This window comes from Bufo gargarizans, chromosome 2, assembly GCF_014858855.1.
Source record: "Bufo gargarizans isolate SCDJY-AF-19 chromosome 2, ASM1485885v1, whole genome shotgun sequence".
Taxonomy (NCBI): Eukaryota; Metazoa; Chordata; class Amphibia; order Anura; family Bufonidae; genus Bufo; species Bufo gargarizans.
Genome location: NC_058081.1, coordinates 709,119,910 through 709,125,909, shown reverse-complemented (window position 1 = coordinate 709,125,909; position 6,000 = coordinate 709,119,910).

Here is a 6,000-nt window from a genome sequence, read left to right as displayed (position 1 = left end):
GATTTCTGCTGGCTGTCAGTGAACAGAGGTGTTAAACCCTTTCTTAGTCCCCAGAACAGACCCCTATTTAATTTCGGGTCCCAGACCAGACCCCTATATTAATATCAGACCTCCTCCTATATTAATATCAGACCCCAGACCAGACTCCTATATTAATATCTGACCCCTGACCAGACCCCTATATTCATATCAGACCCCAGACCAGACTCCTATATTAATATCTGACCCCTGACCAGACCCCTATATTCATATCAGACCCCAGACCAGACTCTTAAATTAATATCTGACCCCTGACCAGACCCCTATATTCATATCAGACCCCAGACCAGACTCCTAAAGCTGAGGGGTTGATACAATGTATCAGTGCTCAATTTTCAATATTCCATGTATGTGGGCTCCCAATGTCCAGAAGGGCAGGAGATGCCTATGGACAAGGCCATATGTATCATAATGCATGTATGACATAGAAGCGCCAGAAACTACTGCCCCAGGTGATGTCAACCACAGAAAGCAGGGGGCCCCATGTATTTCTTAAAGATAAGGGGTATCTAGGAAAGTGGACATCTAGAAACGGGATGAGTTGGTGCAGCTAATAATTGGCCCTTTGATCAGTCGGGGGTGAAAGCTTATGTGCCAGCAAAGGGTGTTTTTTATGTATGTATCTTCTAAAGGAAGTGGTATAAATATGTATGCAGTGAGCTCCCCCTTGTGGCAGCTGCATAAAGAGAGGCGTCATGGGGCACTGTGCGAGTCTTTTGGGGCTGCTTCTATGAGCCAGGCTGATAGCTGTTGTTACGGGTGCATAGCCGATACATATCAGAGGTGTTTATGCAAAAATGGTCTGCCTGTGGTTACCGGCTTCTCGTCATACAGATGCCTCCATATTTGGTTCCCTGCTATTTGAGCTGAAATATGTAAATCTGTCAGAGCTTTGCCTGCCCGAGCTAGTTCCTGTTTGAAGAATGTATAATATAATATCAGACCCCAGACCAGCGCCCTATTTAATTTCGGGTCCCAGACCAGAGCCCTATTTGATTTTGGGTCCCAGACCAGACCCCTTTATTAATATCAGACCTCCTCCTATATTAATATCAGACCCCAGACCAGCGCCCTATTTAATTTCGGGTCCCAGACCAGAGCCCTATATTAATATTAGACCTCCTCCTATATTAATATCAGACCCCAGACCAGATCCCTATATTAATATCAGACCCCAGACCAGACTCTTAAATAATATCAGACCCCTGACCAGACCCCTATATTAATATCATACCCCAGACCAGACTCCTAAATTAATACCAGACCCCTGACCAGACCCCTAAATTAATTTCAGACCCCAGTCCAGAGCAGTATATTAATATCAGACCCCTGACCAGACCCCTAAATTAATATCAGACCCCAGTCCAGAGCAGTATATTAATATCAGACCCCTGACCAGACCCCTAAATTAATATCAGACCCCAGTCCAGAGCAGTATATTAATATCAGACCCCAGACCAGACTCCTATATAACGTCAGACCTCAGACCAGTATATATTAAATATCAGACCCCTTAATTAATATCAGACCCCAGACCAAGCTCCTAAATTAATATCAGACCCCTGACCAGACCCCTAAATTAATTTCAGACCCCAGACCAGAGCAGTATATTAATATCAGACCCCCAGACCAGACTCCTATATAACGTCAGACCTCAGACCAGTATATATTAAATATCAGACCCCTGAATTAATAGACCCCAGTCCAGACCCATATATTAATATCAGACCCCAGACCAGACTCCTAAATTAATATCAGACCCCTGACCAGACCCCTAAATTAATTTCAGATCCCAGACCAGTATATTAATATCAGACTCCAGACCAGACCCCTGAATTAATATTAGACCCCAGACCAGACTCCTAAATTAATTTCAGACCCCTGACCAGAGCCCTATATTAATGTCAGACCTAAGACCAGACCCGTAACTTCATTTTAAACTCCAGACCAGCCCTGATAACCCCTTTATTAATATTAGACCCCAGACCAGACTCCTCACCCCCGGCTCTTGGTCAGCTCTGAGCACCCTGATGCTGAACGGAGTCAAGACCCAGCAGCACAGAGCTGAGGCTGAGGGGGGTCGGTATACAGTCCTCTGTCTATTGGATTCATCCGATAAATAATCATTCATAGTGGCTGCAGTTCTCTCACTCACACACTAGAGGGCATTACACTGTAGGTTTAGCGATTACATAGAAAATAATAACTAATATGTCGAATCCGACCAAGGACAACATCTGCGCGGAGTTTGTACGTTCTCCCCGTGTTTGCGCGGGTTCCCTCCGGGTTCTCCGTTTTTCTCCCACACTCCAAAGACATACTGACAGGGACCTTAGATTGTGAGCTCCTTTGGGGACAGCGTGATGCTGATGGCACTATAGCGCTGTGGAATATGTCAGCGCTATACAAGTGCATAAAATAAATAAGTAATACCACGCGCTGTAAGGAGTCGCATTCACACACGAGCGGCTTTATTCTTGTCCGACAGCAACAGGTGGCGGTTCCCATCTGCCATGAAACAAAGGCTTAACAGCGGCGCCCTCTAGTGGCACGGAGCAAAGCCTGAACCTGTGACGCTCAAAGGGTTATGCAGCTTTCTGATATGATTTACAAGACCATTTTCAAGTTCTCTGCTTTCTGTCACTGAATGGAAACATTCCTGTTGGCATCCAGATTCTGAAAACCCCATACGGACCTCACGCTTCTCACACCTGAGGGTTTGATGCTGCTGCATCCAGTGCAGACAGGTGAGCGCAGCAGCGGCTCCTGATTGCTACAATGTATCGGTGCAGTCCCCAGGTCCTCACAGAGGATGCCCGAGACTGGATACAATTGTAGCAAGTCTTATGGATTCTCTTCCCATTCACTGACAGCAAGCAGGGATCCTGTGGCCTAGGAGCAACTTTTGCTTGTGCATTTTTTTATGGTCAATCTATACTGTTGGGTTAAAGGGGTTGTCAACCCTAGACACGTCATAGAGTGGTGTGTGTGTGGGGGGGGGGGGGGGGGGTCTCTACTTGGAACCCCCAAAATGGAGAAATGGGGGACGGGGCTTGACATTAGGACATAGTTGACCCAGGGGTCCGGCAACCCCATAGACTGCTAGGGTCTCGATGTGTGGGCGGCTGTACCATAATCATTCACAAACATGTTACAGCACCCTGGAGAAATGCAGCACTCCCATCATCCTTATCACACCGCCGCCGGGTGTATGGGGTAACCTCCAGCAGTAAATATGGTTAAATATTTACTACAGAGCCGTAAGTATGTAGCTGAGGAAGCATCTAAGGATTATTTGCTAATGTCTTCACGCCCAAGGGAGCAATATCCATTCCATTCCTCTATTATTCCTGCTAGACGTTCTAAATGAATTGCCAACAGTTTGCAATAAAGGTCCAGCTGAGCGTTACCAGTTTGGGGGGGGGGGGTGTCCCTGCACAGTCTAACGCTATTTAATCAGTGATGCCAGTGTCAGACTGTGCAGAGACGCAACCCCAAATGGTAACACCCAGCTGGACCATCGCTGCAAACTACTACAGAGCCATCAATATGTAGCCAGAATTAGCAGAGAAAGCCCCTAAGGATTGTTTACTGATGTCTTCACACCCTGGAGATCAATATCAGTCATAAGGACCAGCACGGCGTTTCTTAGAGAAGACCCGACATCTCTCCTGCCATGTCGGTTTAGTAACTGCATGCATTCCCCATGTCATAGCAGCTATTCTTATAGCTCTGGTGTGACGTTCCTGTATTATTCCTGCTAGAAGTTATGAATGAATTGGCAGCAGTTTGCAATGAAGGACCAGCTGGGTGTTACCATTTGAGGGTGTGTCCCTGCACAATGTGACACTGGCAGCACTGATTGCATAGTGTCAGACTGTGCAGGGACACCCCCACAACTGGTAACATCCAGCTGGACCATCACGTCAATATGTAGCATGAATTAGTGAAGGAAGTATCTAAGAATTGTCTGCGATTGTCTTCACGCCCCGTGGATAAATATCAGTCATAAGGACCAGAACCTCTGACCCAAAATAAATGCACGGTGCCTCCCCAGGCAAAAGCAATTCTGGAGCATCTATTCTTGTGACTCTATGTTGTGTCGTTCCTCTGTGATTCCTGCTAGAAATTAGGAATGAATTGCCAACAGTTTGCAATGAAGGTCCAGCTGGGTGTTACCAGTTGGGAATGTGTCCCTGCACAGTCTGACACTATCCAATCGGTGCTGCCATTGTCAGACTGCGCAGGGATGCAACCCCAACTGGTAACACCCAGCTGGACCTCCATTGCAAACTACTAGCAATCGATTCATAACTTTTAGGAGGAATAATACAGGAATGACACAACCTAGAGAGTCATAAGAATAGATGCTCCAGACTTGTTATTACATGGGGAATACGAATAGTCACTAATACAGGCATGTCAGGAGAGGCCACATGTCCTCCTTAAAGGGGTTGTTCACAATAGGATAGGCCAGGGAACTGCTTTGGCGCCGGAACTACACAGATGTGATTACCGCAATATTCACTTTGGTGGGGGTGCAGGGTGTCGGACCGATCAGACATCGATGGCCGATAGGACAACCCCTTTAAGCCATGCACATTAGATAAATGTCAGTCCTGTGTATGGGGGTCTCCCGACAACAGATACGAACAGGCTGTGGGATTTCAGCATGCCCGATCCTCTCTATCAGCTGCTTAGTGTTGGAGGTACCTGTGTGCCGGCATGTGTCACAGATGGGGACCGCCTAATGTATATGGGGGCGCCCCGACTCTTCCCTGACGGCAGATGTAAGAAGTATCGGGGATATCAGTGTTTAACAGTATAAGAGCGGTGTCATCCAATGGCATGCTGGGAGTTGTAGTTACACAGCAGCCATAGCACTGCTGATTATAGGCCCTCCGATAAATCGTATCGTCAGTATATATGCTGATAATCTGAGCGTCTGTGATAAGAAAGCGAGGAAGTCAGTTGTAGAGATGGATCTGGACAGATTATCAATAAGATAATCGGGCTGGGAAGTGCCACTTGAAGGCCCAAAGCCTGAGGCTGCACTACTGAGACAGCTGCCTTATGTCACTTGTTGCCATGGAGACCTTGCCTCCATCAGAATCAGCATCTCTCTCCCTCCTACATGGCTGCTATAGTGACACATGAGGAGATTTGGTGACTCGCATCCACTCTCATCATGCCCAGTAGTAACCCTTGCATAATAGGGGTTGTAGTTCCTCAACAGCTATAGCGGTCAAGGTTGAAGATTTCTGCTGTAAATCCAGGGGTCTGCAACCTGTAGCACCTCAGATGTTACACATCTATCACTCTCATCATGCTGGCAAATTTCAAGGCATGGTGGGAGTTGTAGTTCCACAAGGGATGTAGAGGTATTAAGGTGGAAGACCTCTGTGGTGAATGTGCTATGAGAAGGTGGAGACCAGTAGTCTATAACCTGTGGATCCGCCGGTGTTACAGAACTACCACTCTCATCATGCCGGGAAATTTCAAGGTATTCTCAGAGCTGTAGTTCCACCATGGATGTAGCACAAAAAGATTGAAGATGGCTGCTGTAAGTCTGGGGTCTGCAGCTTGTAGCTCCCCAAATGTTGCAAATCTACTACTCTCGTTATGTTCAGCACCCTGCAACTTTCAATGCACGATGGGAGTTGTAGTTCCACAAAGGATGTAGAGGCAAAGTTTAAATACCGCTACGGTGAATGTGCTATAAGAAGCTGGAGACCAGTAGTCTACAATCTGTGACTCCCCCGATATTACAGACCTACTACTCTCATCATGCCCACAAGTTTCAAGGCACGGTGAGAGTCGTGACGTTTAACAATCGCTACGTTAAATGCGTTATGAGAAGCTGGAGACCAGTAGTCTGCAACCGGTGGATCCGCAGATATTACAGACCTACTACTCTCAGCATGCAGATTTCAAGACATGGTGGGAGTTGTAGTTTCACAA